At 46.8% G+C, this 23,812-nt stretch overlaps 2 long non-coding RNA genes across 2 annotated transcripts in view; one reads left to right on the forward strand and one right to left on the reverse strand.

Annotated features, from left to right (window-relative positions):
- LOC135292240 (uncharacterized) overlaps positions 1-23,812 on the reverse strand; it is a 192,859-nt gene that overhangs the window by 55,798 nt on the left and 113,249 nt on the right. The window lies entirely within an intron of this gene.
- Positions 18-16,256, forward strand: LOC135295164 (uncharacterized). Its single transcript, XR_010357187.1, has 3 exons — positions 18-943; positions 1,987-2,167; positions 15,329-16,256. It is a non-coding gene; the product is annotated as an uncharacterized LOC135295164 (long non-coding RNA).

Consider the following 23,812-nt stretch of genomic DNA (forward strand, 5'->3'; position numbering starts at 1 on the left):
TGTGAATAAACCCCTGCTCGGGGGTTAGTCATGAGCCACTCAGCGTGACTATTGCCTGAGTGGGGCTGTTTGCAGGCTGTGATTCATCAGACCTGCAAGGGAGCTGGAAGGGAAGGCAGCGTGAGCACGCCTGGAAATATGTGTACGGATGCGCATTCGCAAATTGTCAGCGTGTTTGCCATGCTTTTCATCTCTCTGCAAACAATCTGCTCTCCAAAGAAAACTTCGTACCAAAAACAAAAAGAGCTTCGTGCATCGCTTTTTTTTTTTATACTTCCCTCTTCATTTTCTGAGGGGAAAACTTCTTGAGATCAGTTGTATCTCTGTCTGTGTACCTCTGGTTATCTCTCACATCAGGCAAAGTGGCGAGAGGCCACCAAGTGTGTGTGACAGTGGGTGCCACGAATGATGCTTCAGGATTTGAGCTTTTCTGTTTTTCATGTGTTTGTAACCCTGCAATTCTTTAGTGTATAGCTCTAAACTCCATATAGAGTGTGAGCTGCTGCTTTCCCATTTTGGTTAGACAAAACAATTCCTCTCCAGGCCTGGGGATCAAGGACACCTCACTGCCTCAGGCCTCAGAGATGGAAACAAAACTGAGTTGGGGGCAGCAAACTTGGGGTAAATGACTTCATTACCTGAAGCTGTAATTGGAAGATTAACCCCCAATATGCAAATGGGACGAACTTTAAAAAGTATGAAAACCCATATCCACTTTTGCTGTACCCCCTGGGGAGGCTTTGTCTGTACCTGAAGGCCTTTCAATAAATAGAACTGCTTTTTACTCCCTTAATTTTGTCTGGCCTCTGTTTTTAGGTAGCCCACAAAGGCATCACAAGCTCCTGAACTTCAGCCACACGGTGTTTCCCTGGGGGATCCATTATTTTTTCTTGCTGCAGAGTGTCCTGAGGGATCTCTGCCCTCGGGGTTTGCTCCTGGTGAGGTGAGTGGGGCAGAGGCTGCTGGGCTTGTGGCCCTGCAGGGCTGGGAGAGCAGGGCAAACGGGGAAAATTCTGCTTTTTATGGTCTGCTCACAGAGACATAAATGCCTCAGTGTGGGTACACTGGATGTGCCAGCTCCAGGCCAAGTTATCATTCGGTTTGCACTGGGAAAAGGCCCGGTGTCCACACACTGTGTCCTCAGAAAAGACCCCTCCACCTTCTGAAAAAAGAAGGTTTGCTAAAAATCCCCAACCACCAGGTGAAAGCAGAGACACTTGGCTGTCCCAGCCTGGCAAAACAGCCCAGACCAAGTTACTGTTGAGTGCAGAGCTGCAGTTTTGCTATTTGAGTGCAAAATAGTGACAAAAGATGAGTTTTCCTGTCACATGAGTGTCATGCAATAAATTCCACGAAATTTACTTTCAGAGCTAATTTTGGTGTCTTTCTACCAGCTTTGCTTTCTGGGGAATGAGCTGATATCATCACCCTGGTATTATTTTGTGGTGAATCCAAGGGATGTCTGCTTTCTCCTGGCCTGGAGAGGCAGGGCTTGGGGGATCTGTGGGGTGCAGGTGCCCCATGTGTCAGCTCTCCCCTTGTGGGGAAAAAGGAATTGTGTGCAGGGCTGATTTCCCCAAAGGTCCCCACTGCACCTCACCAGTGCAAGGGCAGATGCAGTTCACAGTCCCTGGGATTTTTCAGCCTGGTTGGGGATGTGATGTAACCAGGGCTCTGGAATCATTACCAGCTTAATTAAAAAATAGATTTAATATCAAATGCAAACTGTGCTTCAGGTGCCTTCCTTCCCTTAGCCTAATTTTCATTAGGAAAACAATCACTGCTGCTTGAGGCTGCCTTTTTTTGGGATAAGGAAAAGGGGAACAAGAAGCTGAAGAAAAGCCTTTCTTCTCCAGTTTTAAACCCCGAGAAGGCATGAAAACAAAACACATGGTAGGGGATTTATCCCAGCCCCAGCAGCCCCCTTATCTTCTTTTTTTTTTTTCAATTTTTTTCTGCTGACTTCCTGCTCTGGACTCTTGGCAGCTCCTGGGACAACATCTAAACTTTGCAAACGTGAAGGAATTCAAAGGGAGCCCTGGACGTCATCGCGCTCTCCAAGTGGGCCATAAATCAGGGTTTGTTGTGGCCCTTCTCTGCTGAGGCAGAACATGTGCAGGCAGATAAGAGCCTGGAGGAAGGAGAGGCACAGAGAAAAGAAACACCGGTAGGAAAGACCCCATAAGAAATGTTTTGACAGCCTCAATTGAGCTGAGCAGCCCTGGAGGGGCTGGAGTGAGCTCCCATTGTTGAGGGAACAGGGCCCCACCTAATCTGAAGTGAATTTTGAAGTGAATTTGCTCTGGAGCTGGAAGGGATCTCTTTCCCCTCTCACCATCGAGGTTTTGTGTCACTGGCAGCGGGATTTTCCCGGTGAGGCAGTATTTTCCAGCCACAGCAAGGGGCTGATTCATCAGCCAGATCCTCCAGGGATATAAATAGACACAACCTCCACCAGCCCCAGTGGTCTTGCACCAACTTGCATCAGCACAAGAAAGTCACGGGGTGGAAAGTTCCCAGAGCTTTGCTCTGTCCCAACCAGTTGGACATCAGTCCTGGCTGGACTTACGAGCAGTCAGAGAATTATCCCAAACAAATTGCAAACCTCCCTTTTTCTTAGTCAACACAAGATATAGGTTGGCTTCGTCCCAGGAAGCTTTCTCTTATATTTTTTTTTCCTTCTCTTGCTTTGCTCATGTGGTTTAAACCCCCATTTTCATAGAATCCCAGAATGGTTTGGGTTGGAAAGGACCTTAAAGGATGTCCTGTTTTACCTTTTGTCATGGGCAGGGACACCTTCCATGATCCCAGGCTGCCCAGAGCCCCATCCATCCTGACCTTGGACATTTACAGGGATGGGGCAGCCACAACATCTCTAGGCAGCCAGGGTCCCACCACCCTCAAACTAAAAATTTTTTCCTAATATCCACTCTCACACTACTCTCTGTCAGTTTGAAGCCATTCCCCCTTATCCTGTGTCCTACATGCTCTTATAAATGTGATTGTTTGGATGTTTGGCCTGTGGGATTTTTTGCTGGTCCCCCACAACAAAACTGGGCATGGTGGGGATTCACCGGGGAGTTGCTAAACCCTGGATTTAACCTTTTTAAATATTAATCATTTTAACTGGGGCTGGTGGGAGGTTAACCCGGGCAGCAGCTCCAGACAAGGAGGTAATTATGTTTATTCCTTGGCTGCATTGTGTGGAATGCAGATGAGGCTTTAAGTGGCTGTAATTACCTGTGCAAGGTGTCATTCCTATTTTACAACAACAACAGCAAGGTCAGCTGAGCCTGGATCTGCTGCCTTGGCTGTGCTTGTGTTTCCAAGCATCTTCCACCCGGCCTCTTTTCCCTGCTTGCCCAGCATATTTCCTGGGAATAAGACCCTGTTAAATGCTGGTTTTACTCCCCTGCTGCTCCATTATTCTTTTATGATGCCACTTCATGGCCAAGGGTGAATGTCTGGTTAGAAGTATTTGTTATTTTCAGGCATACTCACTGAGGCATTTTTTGCATCTCTGTTACACTTGGGCCTCTCAGGAGAGGAGGGATCCCTATAATTTGGCTGAGCTTGCTTCTTCCTTGTGAAGGATGGCTTCAATAATCTCCCCAGCTTCCAGAAATAAAATACAGTGAGACCTGTTCTCTTTATGTTGAGTTTGGGGAAAAAAAAAAATAAAGGAAAATAGGGAGATTCCTGACACATGCCTGCAGGAATTTGGTTTTAGGGAGAGTGGGCAAACCTCCCTTCCTGTGATTAGCACCAAAATTCCATATCAAGAATGCAGTGGCTACATCAGATGAGGCCTCACAGAGCAGCTCGTGTCCCTTCCATAATCTTGTTTCTCCCTGCCAAAACCCTCCTGTGGAAGAGGGATCAGCAGGGATGCAACTTTAAAGGGCTCCCATTGTGCCTGTGTCCTGGATCTGTGAGGTGCCCTGCTCTGTGGCACAATCTGATCCAAAATGGGCATCGTGGGGTGGGAGCAGCTCCCAGGCAAGCAGCAGCGACTCCTGCAGGGATGGGAGCTGGAAGTGAGCAGGAAAATTTGGGAGCTGCTGCCAGAGCTGTAGCAGAAATGAGGCGGCAGGATGGTTGCTGTGGGGAAGGGCTGGGAGGATTGGGGGGCTGCAGGGAGGAGGAGGAGGAGGAAGAGGATGAGGATGAGGAAGAGCAGCTCACTAGGTGGCATTCTGCCCTCTGATTGCAGGTGGGAACTTGGGAAGTGGGGTTGGAAAGTAGAAGTGGCTTCCCACAAGAATCTTATTCCCACAAAGCACCCAACACTCCTGGTCATCCTGGGAGCCATGGTTTGTGTGCTGGCACCTCAGGCAGGTGACTGAGTGCCCAAGAGCCCCTGCTCCCAACAAAGCCTGGTTCTAGATCTCATATTTTGGGGGCAAAGCTCAACCTGGTGACAAGAATATGCCTGCAGAGTTAATAAACCAAATTAACTGGTCAGGATTAAGGTTTAGAAACTCGAGGTTTTAGCTGTGGGTCATGGTTTTTTCATTATTACTGCTTATTTTTGGGGCTGGCAGATATGCTAGCATCAATCCCCGCCTCGGTCCCACCGGTTTTTTTGTTGCTTCCAAATTTCTGGTTCCCTAAATCCCTGGTATTTCAGTTGGATAGCATTCCCCTCTAATTCTGCACTGCTGTGTGCTGTTTAAAGGCTGTCAGGCCTGATTCTCATTTGCACTCTGGCAGCACAAAGCTTCACACCCACTTGAGGGTCCTTTTCTTCTTCCTGAGTGTTGGAAGGAGGATTTGGATGCAGGAGGGAGCCATCCCCGTCATTGCATGGGGCTGTTACACAATTCCTCTGCTTTGAGTCAGCTTGCAGCATCCTCTGTGATCCTGCTGCATGGAAAACCAGGAGCAAAATGTCAGCTGGGATTTATTTCTGCAGTCCAAGGTGGAGCCTTGGGCCTGCTGAGCTTCTCACAGATCCAAGAGGTGCTGGGGATAAGGGAAGCAGTTCCTGCACTGGAGCAGGAGCAGTCAGTTTGCTGTTCCTTCATTTGACTTGTTGCAAAACTTAAATTTCCCTGTGTTTCACGTTGCATGTGCTGCCAGCTGTGTCTCCAGCTGTGGGGAGCAGCCTGATGGCCTGCTAAAGGTCTGTCCCCCAGCTCCAAGGAAAGGCAAATCAAGGTGTCACCATTAAATAATTCAGATGCTTCAGTGCAGAAGCAAGAGGGTCCAGGCATATTCCACTTTCTGAGAGAGAAGTCCTCTCCATCTATGTTTGATGAAATAGCCACAAAAACTCCTGAAAAAAGAAAAACAGTGTGCAATGATAGTGTGGATAGTTTGGCAGTAATTCCAAAATTACTCTGGTGAAATCAGGAAGTAAAAGGAAGACTCCAAATCAGGAGCTGGAGCCAGCTGAGGTCATGTCAAGCAACAGGAAGATTTTAAGGAGCAAAGGTCAGCACCAGGAGAGGTTCTGTCAGGTGTCAAGACACTCATGAAGACCCCAAGGCAGGAGCCTGAGCCTGCAGAGGTTTTGTCAGGCATCAAACAGCTCATGAAGACCCCAAATCAGAAATTAGAGCCTGCAGAGGTTTTGTCAGGCACCAAGAACCTCTTGAAGACCCCAAATGAAGGGAAAGCAGGACGGGTGAATCCAGCTGTGCTCTGAGCACAGCGCTCCTCACGTGCCCGCAGTTCGTGATGGATCCCTCGTGCATCCAACGTCAAATTAGTGGGTGTGTCTTATAAACAAAAAGTAATAATCCCGTGAGTCACAGCTGAAAATTTTCCCTTCTGTGCGAAGTGTTCATTATTCTGGAATTTTAAGTGAGGGGAAGGGCTGAGTGGAGAGGGTTTCTGCTGGCTGGCTGCTTCCTGCAGCAGCTGGGGACATGGCCAGCGATGGCTCTTCTGGTCTCCCGTCCTCTGCAAACATTTTTAGGGCTGCTGCTGATGTCTTAAGGTGGTCACTTCCCTTCCTCAGTGTGAGGCTAAGGAGAAATCATTTTATTGTTGTTTTTCTTTAATTTGATTTTGACCACCTTGGGTTTTTTTTAAGTGAATTCACAAAAACACCACAATTTCATAGTAGACATATTTTCCCAGAGATGTTGGCATCACATTTAGGTGTGAGCCATAAGAGGGGCATCAAAGACCTCAGTGATTTTGGGAATGTTCTGGTCCAGAGCCCAGGTTGGCACAGGTGTGTTTGATCCCCAGTTCTGTGATTCCCTGAGGGGAAGTGCTGGATCTGCTCAGATATTTAGAGAGGGTCATACAAGGAGGGGCTGAGGGAGCTGGGAAGGGGCTCAGCCTTGAGAAAAGGAGGCTCAGGGGGCCCTTGTGGCTCTGCACAAGTCCCTGCCAGGAGGGGACAGCCGGGGGGGTCGGGCTCTGCTCCAGGGAACAGGGACAGGAGCAGAGGGAACGGCCTCAGGCTGGGCCAGGGCAGGCTCAGCTGGGCCAGCAGCAGGAATTTGCCCATGGAAAGGGTGCTCAGGCCTTGGCAGGGGCTGCCCAGGGAGCTTGGCAGTGCCCATCCCTGCAGGTGTCCCCTGGAGGTGGCACTGAGTGCTCTGGGCTGGGGACAAGGTGGCCATGGGGCACAGCTGGCCCTGCATGGGCTGGGAGGTATTTTCCCACCTTGGGGATTCCAGGATCCTCTGATTTTCTGATCTTTAATATGGAAGGTAAATAGCTACAGCATGTCAGTATCTAAGTCAGGGGAGAATCATTTCTAACCCTGACAAAGTGCTGCAGGAAAGGATCTGGTGGAATACACAGCAATAACTTCCCTGCCTGTGTGGCCAGAAGACCCTCAGAGCACTTGGGTGGAACTCCAGATGTGTGAGACCCGAAATGCTGGAAGCATCACCCTGTGCTTTCAGGCTTTTTGTCAGCTGGAAGCCTCTGCCAGAGCTGCAGTGTGGTGAGGAGTCTGCTCCTCATCTCCTCACATCTGGACCCCGTGACATTAATGGCAAAAGCAACTCTCTTTTGCAACTGCATCCAAAAACTGCAGGCATCAGCCCTTCACAGCTAATGAGAACTGAGCTGGGGGAGAGCTTCTCCTCCAGTGCCCCGTGACAAGTCAGCTGCATGCCTCTTGATCCATGTCATTTTACTCCTTGTGGAGACCTCACATAGGCACAAATAGAGATTTGAAAATAGTGTGGCTCCTGCTTATTTATCTTGCAATGAATTCAATGTCTTAAATCACAGCCCTGCTAAAAGCCTGTCTTTCTCCAAGATCACATCCTATGAGGTCAACTCGAGCAAATAAAATGGCTACTAAATCTTTGGTTGTCATTGCAACACTTTTTTAAAAAATTATTTTTATTTTTTAAAAACAACAGAACACTCCAGTATTCATTCCAGTGCCATAAACATGTTAAGTAATTGAGTATTTATCTGAAGAGAATGAGAAATGTGGAATTTATTTCTAGGACTTGAGCTTTAAATAAACAAGACACTTTTAAACATAAGTCCATTTTGGATAATGAGATGTTTTCATGGACATAATAGCTATTTGCAGCATGTTTTCCCATGACTTTTTTTTTTTTTACAATATGACATTTAAATCAGACTAGTGCAGAATCGTTGTGCATTAATAGAGGTCAGCTCTTCTCAGGAGTAAATATTTGTTTATCTGTGGGTGTGTGTGATACGTCTCATGCAAGAACTGTGTGTAACAGTGGCAGTTAATTTGGTTTAATAATCAAGCTGTAAAAATCTAACAGATTGATCAAACTCATAAATTGGTTTCCTGGTACGAAAGGCATTAAATAAGCAGGTTTTCCTACTTCTATTAAATATTCTTTATGTAAATATATGGATACACCTAAAGAAACATTATGGATCTATCACCAAAGTGCTGTGATAACTGTCTTTTAGGTGTGGAAAACTTCAGTGCTGTCCTATGAAAGTAAAACACCACACAGGCATCAGTATTTTGTCATGTCATGTGGCACTTTTTATTTAATCCAGACTGCAGATTAATCCCTGCACTGCTGGGAGGAGCAGCTGCTTACAGCACAACCACCTTGTGAGGACAAAAAGGGAGATTTCTGTCATCTGCCCAGCAAGGGGTCCACAAAATTTCTGTTTTCCATAGGCATGGAGCATTTCTGGCCATGCAGGTTCCTCTGCTGAATCATCCCTGCCCCACCTACACAGAGCTGAGATCTGCCTGGAATAAGCAGCGATGCCTGAAATAGATCAGAGCAGGCATGAGCAGCAGTGTTTGTCAGGGGAGAGAAAGGCACTTTGTGTTCCATTTTATGCTCAGTGTCAGCTGCAGCCAGCTCGTCTTGGAAGAGGAGTCTCAGTCCTTGTTTCCCAGGAGCTGGTGGGGTTTTGTTCCCCTTCTGTTGGTGTGAGTGGCCCGCAGAGAGGTCGTGGTGGTGCTTCCCCATCCTGTTGTGATGAGCTTGAGTGAGAAGGAATAAAAGGGGTTGTGGGAAGGTGCCTTGGGGTGGGGAAGCACAATCAGGAAGGGCATGGAAGTAGATGGGGTGACTTCATTCACCCCAGGCATAAATCAAAGTTGAGCCCTGGCATTTGGACTGCAGGAAAGGTGGACTTGGGGTGCTGGTGGGTGAGAGCTGGACATGCCCTGTCTGTGTGTGCTGGGATCAGAAACCAAATATGCCCTGGACTGATCCCACAACGTGACCAGCAGGAAAGGGATTGGGATTGTGCCCCTGTGCCCCTCAGGTGAGAGCCCACCTGAGAGCTGCCCCAGCCCTGTCCCAGCACAGGAGGAGCTGGAGCTGCTGCAGAGAGCCCAGAGGAGGCTCCAGGATGAGCAGAGGGATGGAGCAGCTCTGCTGGCAGGAAAGGCTGGCACAGCTGGCATTGTTCACCTGCACAGGAGAAGCTTTGGGCTGAGCTCAGGGTGGCCTTGCAGGGCCTGCAGGAGCCCCAGGAAAGCTGGAGAGAGACAGTTTCCAGGGCATGCAGGGACAGCACAGAGGGAATGGCTTCCCACTGCCAGAGGGCAGGGTTACACTGGATATTAGCAAGGAAATGTTCCCTGGCAGGGTGGGCAGGCCCTGGCACAGGGTGCCCAGAGCAGCTGTGGCTGCCCCTGGATCCCTGGCAGTGTCCAAGGCCAGGTTGGATGGGACTTGGATCAACCTGTTCAAGTGGAAGATGTCCCTGCCTACAACTTGGAACTTGATGATCTTTAATGTCCCTTCAGACCCAAACCATGCCATGATTTCATGTTCCTGTCTGGGGGACAGTCCTGCTCCTTAGTACAACGCCCAGCCTGAGCTGGACACCCCTCACTGCAGGATTCCCACCAGCACCATGCCAGGGCAGCAGATCCTCACTGGAGATGAGTGACCTGATCCACTTCCCCATGTCAGATAACATCTGTCACACTGGGCTTTGCCTCTGTCACACTCTGAGTGGCCTTGCCCAGTCACAACTGCTGGCTAAGTGGATTTTTTGTTTTTGCAAGGGCCGGTCTCCTCCCCACCCTCTTGCTAACCCACTTTTGGGCAAAGCTTCCCACTTGGAATTCTGCCTGGCCCATTAACCTCTGCAAGCAGGGTGATGATTCCAGCTGCTGGAGTGTTTGGGAGCTGCTCCCAGGGGCAGAGGCATCACTCCTGGGCAGCTCAAAGCAGGCAGGGAGGGGAGAACCACCCTGGGCACAGAGCCTCCAGTGCCACCTGCTCTGCCCTCCTGAGCAACCAGTAGAAAACTGGTTTTACTCCAGCCAGGAATCCCCATCTCCAGAAATGCTGCTACACATGTTCAGCTCCCAGATTCCCACACCTCTTGTTTTCCATTTTAGTGGCGCAGTTATGCAGACAATTTCCTTGCAGACCTTCTCAGCTGGGAACTCACCCCTCGAAGCCTTGATGCCATTTGGTCACGAAGGTCACTGAGTAAATCTGTGCTAAAAACCATCCCAGTCCCAGGAAAATCCCCACTGGGATTGGGGCAGGGCAAGCTGGTGGTGATGGGATTGTGTGAGCACAGTGGAGGTGGAACAGTGGTTTTTTTGCCCTTCTCTTTGCTGGGAGATGAAAGAGAAAGATCAGAAGAGGACTGGATCCATGACCTTACTCGTAGGTGTGTGTGTGTGCCTGGTACTTATTTACGTTGGCGTCTGTGTACAACTGGGCAGATAAAACAAAAGAATTTAGGACATATCTGGCACAGCCACACACACTTTTAGAGCACAAGATAAACAACAGATGATTGCATGTTTAAAGCATTTTCCTTGATAAAAGATTGAATAATTTACCAGTAATGACAGGGGAGCGATGGAGCGGTCAGTGAACCTCATTGCACGACAATTGCACCACACCAACTCCAGCCATGCTGTTGGGGCTATTTTGTTTGTTTGTCTTGGATATAATTATTTTTGGCAAGCATCTGTTGGAGTTTACAACAGAGCAGATCCAGTGGGAAATGCCCCATGGGAAGCATGGAATGGAGTGTGCATGTAAAAGTGATATAAGGAAAAATTGGAATTTGTTTTTTCTTTTTATTTTCTTTGCTGGTTTTTTTTTTTTTTTTTTTCTTGGAGGAGATGCACTGAACTGGAGAATGAGAATGAGCACATCTGGCAGAGACAGACCCAGGAATAGGATTGTCCTACCTGGTCCCAGCAACACCTTTGTTGACCAGAAAACAGAATAGAATAGAATAGAATAGAATAGAATAGAATAGAATAGAATAGAATAGTTAAAATTGAATGGTTTAACGTAGAATGGTTAAAATTGGAAAAGACTCCAAAATTATCTTGTCCAAGACTTCATGGATCACCATATTTCAACCAAATTAGGACACTGGTCCAGTTTTTTCTTGAACTCCTCCCTGGGCAGCTCCTTCCAACACTTGACAACCCTTTCATTGAAGAAATTACTCCTGTTTTTCAACCTGGACTTTCCCTGGTAGAACTGGAGGCCATTTCATTTTGGGAAAAGAGGCTGACCCCAACCTGCCCACAGGACAGTGCTGCTGTGCTGCTTCTCCAGCTTTCTTTGCCATGGCTGAAGCACAGGGCACCAGCAGTTCATCCATTTGGTGCTGCCAGCTGAGTTAGATGATGCCAAGCCGTGTGAGCTCATGGGTTCAACCCTTTCAGCTTGCTGGAGCTGATAGAAAATCACCAGCTTTGTCTAAATTACAGCTTGGCCCTCATGAAGTGACAGGGAGTCAGGTCACTGTGTGGGTGCTGCTGTGACCTGGGTCAGTGGCTGCCTGCACCCTGCAGAGCTTGGGGACGTGTGTTTGGGCTCCTTCCTTGTGCTCAGGCTCCAGGCTTGAGCCCCAGTGACCCAGATTGCCAGGGGCTTTATCCTGATGGACACTGTGTGAGCAAGCCTGGCCTCCAGATCTGTCTGGGGAAAGGTCTTAACAGATGGTTCAGGGTTGCAAAGCACTCATGTTTCACTGAAGAACAGGATTTATGGTGTATCAGACGTGTAGGACTATTTTTGTTCATCTCCAGTTTAGTTTCACTTAACTCTTCAGTTGCTTCTTTCTGCTTTGTCTTTGGGAGCATCCTAACCCATCTCCAAGCTGTCTCAGCAGGGCAATCAGGATTTTCCAGATCTCTTTGGCTGTCCCAGCTGGGCTTTCCAGATACTTTTCTCTTATTGAAAGACAGAAGCAGCAGCCCCTGACCAGGGCAGAGAGCCAGTGGGCAGAGCCAGGGCTTGCCCAGGACCCCTCTCCAGCATCCTGAGGAGCAGTTCCATGCACAGGGCAGCCACAGCACCCTCTACCCACCCCGTGGCCCTGCAGGAGTTCTCCCACAGCCCTCCCCATTCCCTTTTGGCTTGGCTTGTCACCCATCACTGCTTGTGCTCACCCTGTGTCCCAGTGCCCTGTCCCAGTCCCTGCTGCCACACAGCAAACACAGGCTGGATTTCATGGGAATCCTGTGGAAAATCACTGATAATGGCTGTGCAGCAAACAGGTGATTTTACTGTACACAGCATCACACAGAATTTTACCATCTGTTTACAGTCAGGTTGTGTGGGAGGGAGAATTTAAACAATGGGGAGATTTAAGGGGGGAGGGGAAAATTCCTATGAATTTTAAAACTGAGATTGCAAATCTCGGGGAGAACTCAAAAAAAGGGGATAAGAACCCCAAGGCTGCAGAAGGTGAGCAAGAAGTGCATTGAGAAACATGACTGCTAGAGCAGGTCTGAGATATTTTCCATTTTATTCTGATTTATCTTTGAAGGGAGTGAGATGATTGGAATAACACAGTGCCCTCAGCCTGTCCCACATGGGATTTCAGCTTTAAAATGTGAAGGGCTCCATCCAGCCCTGCTGCAGCAGGCTGAAAATTTGGTTGCTCCTTCCCCAAAAGTTACTATTCCCGTGGCAGAAAATCAGGCTGGTTTATGACTCACCCATTCAAGATTATGTATTAAATAATAATCTGGACTTTGAGCTGTGGCAGCTGAGAGGCAGCACATGTTTGCCATGCTCTGTTACAGGGGTGACACTTGGAAACCTGGCCATTTACACAGTGACTTGTGGACTAAGGAAAACCTCTTCACCTTCAGAAGGAGCTGGGGAAAGAAGCTTGGGTTTCCATGGTTTATCATGGAAAATCATTGTGTTGGACTTTAAAAAGAGCAGCCAGAAACTGGAGGATCTGAAGGTGTCTGACTGTGCTGACCTGGGATTCATCTTGTGAGTGAAAGAGAAAACCTTGCTGAAACTGAATGGACAAAATTCAGTGTTCCAGGGCAAGTGAGGGGAGGATCACTGTCCTGCTCTAGGTTTAATTAATTAATACTCCTGATGAGGAGAGTGGCTTCTTGATGTTTATCATAGAATCATGGAATGGTTTGGGTTGGAATGGGGCTTAAAGAACATCCAATTCCACCCTCCTGCCATGGGAAGAGACACCTTCCATTGTCCCAGGTTGCTCAGAGCCCTGTCCAACCTGGCCTTGGACGCTTCCAGGGATAGGGCAGCCACAGCTTCTCTGGGAAATCTGTTTAAACCTTTTATGGCTCCTGCTGGTGGAGTCATGGCCATGCAGAAATATTTGTTTCTGGCCTTTACATCTTCCCCTACAGCAGATTCAGCTGTTTCACTGTGGCTTACAAAGCGTGGGCTTTGCAAACTTGCATTTCTAATTTTTCTCCTTGCAGACCTTTTGTTGTGGCTTGGGTGTTTCCCATGGGCCTGCTGCCTGCAGCAAGCAGAGCAGTACTCTTCAATGCTGTAGGCCTGCTGAAAGTTTAGGATAAATTTATGCTGGGAAGCAAGATCAACCTGGGGATGAATTTAGTTTCATGCCAGGCTAACACTGCCTATGCTGCAGACAGATCCCATTGGAAGTAAAGCTAAAATGGCAATGAAGATAAAGGAGCCTGAAATGTAACAGTTAAAGAAAAAGAGACTGAACTTGAGTTTGTTAATCAGTAGTTTTAGATCTTCTTTGCTACTCCAATCCAAATAAGCCCTGGCTACCCATCTGTGCTGTGACCAAGCCTGTTCTCTCTGCAAACACACACCCAGCCTCACAAAGCTCCGCTTTTCCTGGCAGAGGTGGGGTTTGCTGCTGTGATCTTCAAATTAGACCTGCAAGAAGTTCATGTCACAATGCTTCTGTTTGCCTATCTTTGCTTGATAATAGCAAAAAAACCCCCAAAACTGTGCTACATTTGCTGAGGCTGATGAGGTTTGACTTTGACACCTCGATGCCACCTGATCCATTCCGAGCAAGGATTCGCTGCTGCCTGGCAGCTGTGGCTTAATTTTCCAGGATGGTGCTTCCTTCCCTGGCTGTGCCTGAGGCAGATTCTGGTTAGGGATGGTTCCCTGTGCACAACATCTGCTCTGCTGTGTGCTGGTCACGAGATCTGCTGGGCTTGTGTAAGCCCGTGGTGAGCTCTCCTGGCACCGGGTTCTTCTGCGCGCGGATCGCTGCCAAGTGTTTTGGGCTCCAGGCTCTGCCAGCTCCCCACTGCTGACACAGATGGTTCCAAAACCCTCTGTGCAGATCATTTCCCTCCTCTGACAGGGTGAGGTGTCTTCACACCACGGTGCAGTTACGTTTTCACTGGAAGGTGGTTTCAGAAGTAAACCTCCATGTTCTTCGCCAGTCATTCTTGAAAACCAACTGAAGTTTCTGTCTGAGTTTTATTGAGCTAGAATTTGCTCCCTAGTGCAGCAGGCATTACCATAAAATCCTGTTTATTAGTAAACTCAGTGACCTGCCCTGGTGAAAATCCCTTTCCAAAGTCCCACCCTGTTCCTCGGCAGTAGGTGCAACCACCGAGTGACGTTAGTTTCGTAGTTTGAGGCTTAAAAAAAAAATCCCCCAAACCAAACCAACATGTAATAATTTGCAGATGTTGGCAGATGGCGATGATGCATGAGTTGAAGCTCTCTTTGGGTGCCAAACCACAAATATATATATCATTTTTTATAGTCTCCCATTCCTGGAACTGAAAGAGGCTTCAAAACAATCAATATGTAAACACAAACACAGAGCACTGCCTTCTGAGCAGCTCCAGTGCTGCTACTGCTGCTACACACAGAGGGCTTTTTCTTAGTGGCTGTGTCCTTTTCAGAGCTGCTTTTTGTCCTTTATTTACAGGCACAGGTCTGCAGGGCCAGTGCTGCTACTGCAAAACAAGGGGAGGTGCTCACACTTTCTGACCTTTTAAAGCTGCTGAGCAGCATTGGCAGTTTCAGGCTGAAACCAGGAGAGAGTGATCTTTTATTTACTGCTGGATTTCCTTATGGGCTTTCTACTTACCAGCACCATGTCCAAGGGCTTTGAAAACTGAGGTTTTCTCTTTATTCCATGAAATCTTTATGGTTAGAGTGCTCCTTTCCCTCCACTGCCCTCCATGGGTATTTTACTTCCAAACCAAAGGGGCCACCTTAGAAGATGAGTTTCCTTTTCACACGAGGGCCATGCAGAAAATGCCATCAAGCTTACTTTGAAGCTAATTTTGGGGTCTTTTTAACACCTTTTCTTGCCGGGAAATGAGCTGATATCATCACCCTGACAATCCAGGAAGGGTCAGGTTGTGGTCAACTGCAAACCACTTGCAGCCGCTCTCCATCAAATTCAACTTTCCAGCATGGTCTGCCATGGCTTTGGGATGTTTGTTGTTAGATTGTGTCTAGGGCACCAGTCAGAAACTGGGACAGCATTGGACTGGGTCTAGTACAGCCAGATACTGGAGAGAGAGAAGCTCCTTCCCAAAAAAAAATTAGGATTAGAAGTGCAGGGCAGCAGCTGGCAGGTGAAGGAGTGAGATGAGGGGACAAAAATCAGGAGGGAATTTGTTGTTCTCAGCATTCACTGTTGTATTCCTTTCTGCATTTATTTACTGCAGCTCTCCTGGCAAAGACCAAGGTTTTAAGAAGACTTTAAAGAGGGTAATGAAGTTCCTGAGAGTTCTTTCCACAAATCTGCCCTGGAACACAGGAGGAACTTGGGAGAAAACGCAGAGGTGCATGTGAAGTGACAGACTGAAGAAGGAAAGGGCACTGCTGGCCAAACACAGTGCAGGCTGGAAGCCCAGCATGCAGGAGGGATGGTGTGTGAAGGGATGATGAGATGCTGATGGTTTGGCGTGGTTTTGAGGGTGAGGGAAATTCCCCATGGACAGGGTGTACCAAGGTGAGGGAAACCACTGCAATATTTGAGATATGTGAAAGCAAAGGAGCTTTTATTTATTAAGGCTAAAGAAAAAATGTGCTGTCTGAGCACAGATGTAAGGGATTGAAAGGCCACAGAGGGGATTTTTAGCTGTCTGGATGGGTGGGAGACCACATAATTTAGAGAGATGACAGAGGGAGTTTGTGTAAGCTGGACAAAGCAACCACAGGGACCTTTGATCTTACTGGTTAAATCCCAAATGATACAAAGGTGTCAGGAAAAACAGGTGAAGAGTGGGATTTTGTTCAGCAAGGTCTTATGTAAAGTACTGGGCTGAGAAGAAAACAACTATGTAGCTCTGCCTGCTCTCTGGAATTTCTTGAGAAAAAAAACAATTCTTCAACTCTGGGCTATGTGGAGCAAAAGAGTCTGCAGGACATTTGAACTCATGTGTTTGCTGTAATAAGGATGTGAATGAACTGTGCTTAAGCACTAATAAGGATGTGAATGAACTGTGCTCCAGGAAAGATCCACATCTGGAATGGAGAGCAAGGAGAACAGGGATTAGATGGACATGGCTGTGTAGGAATTGGGGTGGTTTGGTCTAAAAAAGTGAGGGATGGGACACAATATTGTAATATCAAAGGGTGCTGCAAAGATGAATCCATCCTCCTTCTCTGTGGTGATTAGGGCAAGAAGTCCCAGGCCTAAATTATGGCAGAAATAAGTCAGACATCAGGAAAAAAAAAAAAAAAACAAAAAAAAAAAAAAAAACCCAAAACAACAACTTTCTACCAGGCTAAATAACAAAATCAGATTTAAGGTGGCTGGAGAACCTCTGCAGTCTCTGTCATTGGAGGTTGTTTCAACCTAGGTGGCCAAAAATGGTTAATCAAGGATGGCTGGGCCTGCCCTGCTCCCAGGGATGGGCCTGACATCCCCATGAGGTCTCTCCCAGCCCTCAAGATCCTCCCTGAAGATGAGGTTCCCCACAAGAATTAACATGAAGGATTAAAGGCAAGGCTGCACATGGGATGGGTCCTCCTTTCATGTGCTAAAAGAAATTTAAAATCTAGGAACAGAATCAGCAGGCAACTGCAGCTCAGGGTGAAGTGGTATAAGTCAAAACACTGGCTGAGTGAAGACTTGGAAAAGCTCATTTAATGAGACTGAGTGTGTTTCCAGTGTGTCCCCATGGCAGGAAATTGTTAGAAGAGGACCTAGAATGAGAAAGAAAAAAAAGGAACCACTCAAAATGGTGAATGGACTTAGAGATAGAAGAAAAAAAAGAGACCAGTCTAGAGCTGGAGAGGGTTTAAAAAAATTAGTAGTATCAGAAAGAATCAAGTGCACTTATAATGTGAAAACAAAAATGTTGGAAGAGGCGTGGCTGTTCTTCCAAGGGAAGTCAGCAGACAATTTAAGAGAGGGATCACGTGCAGATAAGCCACCAACAAATCTCCTCTCCTTTGTGCTCAGTCCCACAGTGCAGAGGAAGAGGGACCAAAAGTGACAGAAGGGTCTGTGGGCTCCTTGTTCATCTTCTGCCATGTGGAACTGGGAAACTTCCCTCTGGAGAAGTGGAGACAGATGGAAGAGTGTAGTGATGAGTCAGAGGTGATGAGGAGAAAGCTGGGCTTTCTCATGTAGGATCCAGAGTAGATTCCTGGGCAGGAATCCCTCAGGACAGGGTAAGGATGGAGGGAAGTCAGTGGAGTCATGGAGGAAAAGGCATCAGCAGTGTAAGGAAGGGACAGAGAAAAGAGGTGTCAGATGTGACAAGGGCTGCCCGTGGCCAGGGCAGACCTTGTGCTGGGAAGCAGGAGCCAGCAGGAGGGATTTGGAGGCATGTGAGAAGGAATCAGAGCCCTGCCACTGAGTTTCAGGGAGGAAGGAGCTCGGAGTGGGTCCCAGCAAAACAAAAGTAGTCAGTGGTGACAGGCTGGAAAGTGTAAAAACACATATGTACAGTGACTGGGTGTGAAGACAAGGATTGAGAGATGATGCACAAAGGAAGTGGGAAACAGATGGGAAGTTCTGATCCGGGGAGAGGGATGGGAAAGGGCAAAGTGGAGTGACCAGCCTTGGGGCAAATGGGAGAGCACAGCCAGCAGCAGGGTGAGGGTGATGGGACATGAAGGAGACAGAGGGCAGGATGCAGATGGAGAGCCAGGACTGGAACAAGGGTGAGGGATGAAGGAGTGGGGATGTAACCTCTGGAATGAGAGTGAAAACAAGTGAGGACCAGGGTGCAGAGCTGCAGTTCTGGAGGGAAATGGAACCTGAAGGTTCTGAAGGGGACCATGAGGGGCCTGGCAATGAGTGCATTCTGGGCAGTTCACCTGCAGTCCTGGAATCTCTCATCCCCAATAAATGTCCCTTATCTTCCTCCCCAGTACCTCATCAGCCTCTGAAGTTGTGAATTCCCAACTGGAAGCCTCTCCAGTGGGGACAACCAGCCCCTTCCCCACCTGGCAGCAATACCAGGTGCTGCTACTGGAGACTAAAAGGCAATTTGTTTTTTGTATTCAAAGCCCAGACACTTGTCCCCAAGGTGAATCAGGGGACTTCTGTATTTTAGAAAGAAAATCCAAGCCAGCAACTTTAAATTATGCACAAGCCTTAAGGGACCTGTATCTCTCTGTGCATTATCCTGAGCCCAAATAGCACAAGTGTTTGAGCAAAAAAGTCCATAAAGGCTTTCTGGGTAAATTCTACATATTTTAAAATAAGTTTCAATGGCTGCTGTGTTTCTCTCCAGCTGGTGGGTGAAGGCAGCCCTCTGTACAGGCTGTGTTCATTGCCTGGAATCTGCTGGCACCTGGAGCAACCTTGATTTGGCTGTGCCCAGGAGCTGAGCTGCAGCCCCCGAGGTGGAGAGAGCTGGCTGGGACACCCGGAGGGTGACACTTCCTTGGCAGGTCTTCCTGCACAGCCTGTGCCAGTGGCTCTGTGGGAAGCCTGAGGAAGCTGCAGCTCTTCTCCTCCTGCCTCCAGGAAAGCTGCAGCACGTCACTGTCACTGTCACTGTCACTGTCAGGGTGAGCATTGGCGCCATTGCCTCTCTCCTGTCCCCCAGCTCATTCTGAGGAGTAGCAGCTCACTCCAACAAAAAGTGCCCATTTAAAGGATAAACCAAAGGCCCATTTAAAGGATAAGCCAAAGCATCCCTCTGAGAAATGGGTAGGACTTGGCTGGAGTTCACAGCATATGAGAGCACCGAGGTGTAAGCCAAGGCCAGGGATTGGTATCCAACAGAAAGCTGAAGGAATGGGAAGTGATTCAAACCTGAATCTCATGGCCCAGCACTGGGAAAGACTTTGGGATCTCACATTCCACCAGCAGTGGAGGTCTCTGCCAGAATCAGGTTAACTTTTTGTTTTTAAATGAAGCAGTGCTATCAGGACTGTGCTTCTTCCTCAGACACACCAGGTCAGTGGTGTCTGAGGCACGCAGTGATGATGCACAATCTTGCACAACGACCTCTTGTTCTGGGACTGAAAGCTGTTTGTTTACATAGTATAAGATGGCCTTTCAGCCATACAATGTCGGTTCAGTTTAATGACACTGCTGAGTTTCCCTCCATGCAGGAGAGCGGCGAAGTTTCGCAACCCAGAGTGAAGTTTCCCATGTGTGCTGTGACTCAGTGTGCTCCTGGTGTCTTGGGAATAGAAATTAGAGAGCAAGGCATCACATCCTAGCACTGTGTAAGTCGGGGTGCTGTGCTTTGTGTTGTTTTTTTTAAAATTTAAATTCTTTTCTCATAGAGCCAACAACCTGGTAATTCTTTTGCATACAAGGGTGGTCAGTGTTTCCAGGGAGCAGCACCAGGAGACTTATCAGGCAGGATTCCTCTGAACCAGTCACCCTTAATCCCTTTTACAGCAGAGAAACAAATGCAAATAAGATGCAATTCCCCTCTTCTGGAGTGTCTGCAAGGTGCTCTGCCATTAAACACAATTACAGAGTGCAGCTCAAACCCAGCTTCCACTCCCAGCTCTAGAAACCAGGACAGGGGCTCAAAGTTCAGCCCATGTGTCTGTCTGCTCATCAGCTGAAGTGTAAGGAGCACTGAGTTCTCTCTCTGAATGCTTCAGCTGGTGTGGGATATCCCCTGGCTCCTCCCCAAGCTTCTCCTCTGGGCATGGAGGGATGTTGGGACAACTCTCCTGAGCTTCAGCTTCTCCCACCAGAAAGCAGATCCTCATCCAGCCTGGCCCTGAACACTTCCAGGCTGCCTCTTAATGGTTAATATTATTGTTTAATGCCTAAATACCAATGCAGAATATGCCTGGAGTGCATTTATGAGTTGCCATTAGTCATAAGGATTCCACACCGTTGGTGAGTCTGTATTTGCAGAGCCCGGTGTCACGAGGGCATCACATGGAGAAATCCTTGCAAAAAAAGGTTAAGAGCTAAACAGACAAAGAAACATTATTGTCACCATTTTAGCAGAGGGAAGCAAGCCTCTGAGGCAGTGGTTATCCAAAAAGTCTGGGTCAGCCAGGAACTGGAAGGAAAATCCCTTTCCAGTTCTGCTGTAATTCAGATTTTATTAACCACAATTATGTCTTAAACACCTGTAAAGCTGAAAATGAATTTACTCAAAAAGCCAGTCAGTTGTTTCTCAGAGCTGTGATTAATGTTTGAGACCCTAAATTTAAGTCTTTGCTTGGACTGGTACAAACTTTTGCAGTCTGAAGCTGCCTCTGATTGTCACAGTTTCTTCTCAGCTCCATCCACTACAGGCAGGTGTTTGGTCCCTGCATGTCTGCACAAGGAGCCTTGGCCAGTCATTTAATATTTTCTCCTTTTTTCCTGGATAAAATTTGATCTATTTCACCAAATAAGTTCCACTATGCAGACCTACAGCTCTTTGAACTAAACAATAATCTAAAAAACTAAGGTAATTCTGTAGCAGCCTTCTCAGCAGATTGGCATTGATGCTTGAAAATGCATTACCTTTCTGTCTGTTTTTCCTCATTCTTTCTTTAAAAGTTTTTCATACATACATACATATACGTATACATATACGAAAATAAATATAAATATAAATATAAATATAAATATAAATATAAATATAAATATAAATATAAACATAAACATAAACATAAACATAAACATAAACATAAACATAAATATAAATATAAATATAAATATAAATATAAATATAAATAATATATTTGTGGGACTTTTTCCCCAGAATAGGACATCTAGAGCTCTATTACAATTCAGCTGTTTTTTCCAAGTTCATGTCTTGGCTCTACAAAGCAGCTGCACTCCCTAGAGATCCTTTATTGTAACTGTGTAAAACATTATGAAGTGTGGGAAAAATCTTGATCTCTTGTTGTTTTTGTATTTCTTTGTGGAGGGGGGCTTTTTTCCTTCCCCCTTCCCCAAGACAATTGATTTATGGGAGAGGTCTCAGCCAGCCCTTCTCATTACCTCAGGGTTTTTTTATGGTTTGATATGAAATACAGCCAGCATTTAAAAATCTTTCCTTGACTCCTCACCCAATGGTTCTCCCATGCTGGGGGATGTTTCCTCTTCATTCCTCTTCTTTCTTTGGGATATTTGCTTCCAGGTTTGCTGCTGGATTGGGAACTGCTCTTCCATGGCTGTGGATGAAGCTTCCTTGGCTTCACTCACCCTTCACACACTGATATTGCTGCTCCCTTCCTCTCTTGCTTCCTGCACTTGGCTGGCTGATTTCTTATTTGATTTTCCTTCTTCCTTTTTTGATTCTGGAAACATATTCCCGACTATTAGAGATAGAGGCAATACACCAGGCTAGCATTTTCTTCACCCACCTTTTTTTTTCTGCCAGATGTCATGACTTTTTCACTAAAATAAAAGCTAAAAAACCCAAAAGAAACAAAACAAAAACCACAAAACCAAAACAAATCAAAACAAGTTAAAAAAAAAAAAAAGAGGGATAAAAAGGGATATGAGAGAAGTTAATAGGTTGGGCAGGTGTTAGGGAGTTGCATTTCCTCTCTTGATGGGTTCTCTGGTATGAATGCAGCTGCACATGTAATGGGCTAGGTACTGCTGAGTGTCCAAACACTATAAAATTATGCTTAAATACATGAATGTGGAAGGAAAAATTAACAAGGGATGTCTCACCAATTTTTCTGATTGCAAGACTGGCTGGAAGACCTTGAGCCCCCTCTGGGCAGAGATGGCGAGCACAGAGGATGAGCTTCCCTACCCCCAGAGTGACCCATCCTTGCACGGCTGGGTAATTTCTTCTTTCTTTCTTTCTTTCTTTCTTTCTTTCTTTCTTTCTTTCTTTCTTTCTTTCTTTCTTTCTTTCTTTCTTTCTTTCTTTCTTTCTTTCTTTCTTTCTTTCTTTCTTTCTTTCTTTCTTTCTTTCTTTCTTTCTTTCTTTCTTTCTTTCTTTCTTTCTTTCTTTCTTTCTTTCTTTCTTTCTTTCTTTCTTTCTTTCTTTCTTTCTTTCTTTCTTTCTTTCTTTCTTTTCTCTCTTTCTTTTCTCTCTTCCTTTCCTTTCCTTTCCTTTCCTTTCCTTTCCTTTCCTTTCCTTTCCTTTCCTTTCCTTTCCTTTCCTTTCCTTTCCTTTCCTTTCCTTTCCTTTCCTTTCCTTTCCTTTCCTTTCCTTTCCTTTCCTTTCCTTTCCTTTCCTTTCCTTTCCTTTCCTTTCCTTTCCTTTCCCTTCTCTCTCTCTCTTTATCTTATATTTCCACAGAGTTTTGCAAATTCTCTATTTGAGGAACAGAGGTTTTCCCCAGGGAATAAATGCCATAATTCTCTGTGCTGAGCTCCAGAGTCCCTTGCAGACGCTTGGACAGGTGGAAGGATGAATTCACACAAGTTCAGGATATTTATGTGCTGCTTTAAAAATACACATTAAATGTCTAAAAGGCCTATGAAGCTTGACTTTTCATTCTTAAAAAATCCATGTATGATATTTAAGAAGGTGGAGTGATTCAGAGAGAAATTCAAACCTAAAACAAAATTTTCAAGTGTAATCACACCCAAGCTCAGCACAGAAGGCCTGTTTTGTTGGGTTTTTTTGGATTTTTTTTCCTGAACTACTGGTGAAAATGCCAAGCCAGCACGGCCTCTGTTCCATGGGAAACATTGTGAAAGTTTTGATTTAATTTAATTTAATTCCTATTTCCCAGAAACTGGAAATTTACTTTCTGAAAGCACTGAAAACATGCTGTTTACTAATGAAATAAATAAGAGCAGCTGGGAGGCCGAGGACAGCGAGGATTTCGTAAGGGGCTGCCAGGATGATGGGGAGCTGTGGCTGGGAGCAAACCTGCTGCCAGCTCTGTTCTCAGGCAAATGCTGAATCCAGCTCAGCACAGGGACCCTGGGAGAACTCGGTGCCATCTTGAAAATCAGCATTTCCATGACTGCAAGGGGGAAAAAATGAAAGTTTCTACCTGAAAGGAGGTTGTAGCAAGGTGGGGGTTGGGCTCTGCTCCCAGGAACAGGGACAGGAGCAGAGGGAACGGCCTCAGGCTGGGCCAGGGCAGGCTCAGCTGGGCCAGCAGCAGGAATTTGCCCATGGAAAGGGTGCTCAGGCCTTGGCAGGGCTGCCCAGGGAGCTTGGCAGTGCCCATCCCTGCAGGTGTCCCCTGGAGGTGGCACTGAGTGCTCTGGGCTGGGGACAAGGTGGCCATGGGGCACAGCTGGCACTCCATCATTTGAAGGTCTTTTCCAACCTAAATGATTCTACAATTAGGACTAAATTCAAAAAGATCTTGCAGCTCATCCAGTCCCACCCCCTGCCATGGACAGGGACACCTTCCACTATCCCAGGCTGCTCCAAGCCCCAGCCTGGCCTTGGACACTTCCAGGAATGGGGCAGCCACAGCTGCTCTGGCAGAAAGCAAGCTGATAACCAAAAAGCACATGACCAATTTCTATGAAAAGCTGTATATTTTTTGACTCCTTTCCACTTCTCTGATGGTTCACCAAGTTTTACCAACCATGAGACCAGCCTGCTTCAAGTCTTGCCCCTTTCCTCAGTCTCTTGGGCCTAATATTTGATAATTTTTCAGTCCCTGACTCATGCTAATGGCCCACACAAAGATGAGCCAGATAAACAGGAATGTCCCCTACAACGATGCCAAATATTGAAAACTGGCTCTGCAGCAAGGAAAGAAACTTTTTTTATTTTATAGCAACACTTTCTTGAAGCATTTAAGAGTTTACACTTCCATCTCAGGGGCTGGAACAATAACAC

This window comes from Passer domesticus, chromosome 2, assembly GCF_036417665.1.
Source record: "Passer domesticus isolate bPasDom1 chromosome 2, bPasDom1.hap1, whole genome shotgun sequence".
NCBI lineage: Eukaryota > Metazoa > Chordata > Aves > Passeriformes > Passeridae > Passer > Passer domesticus.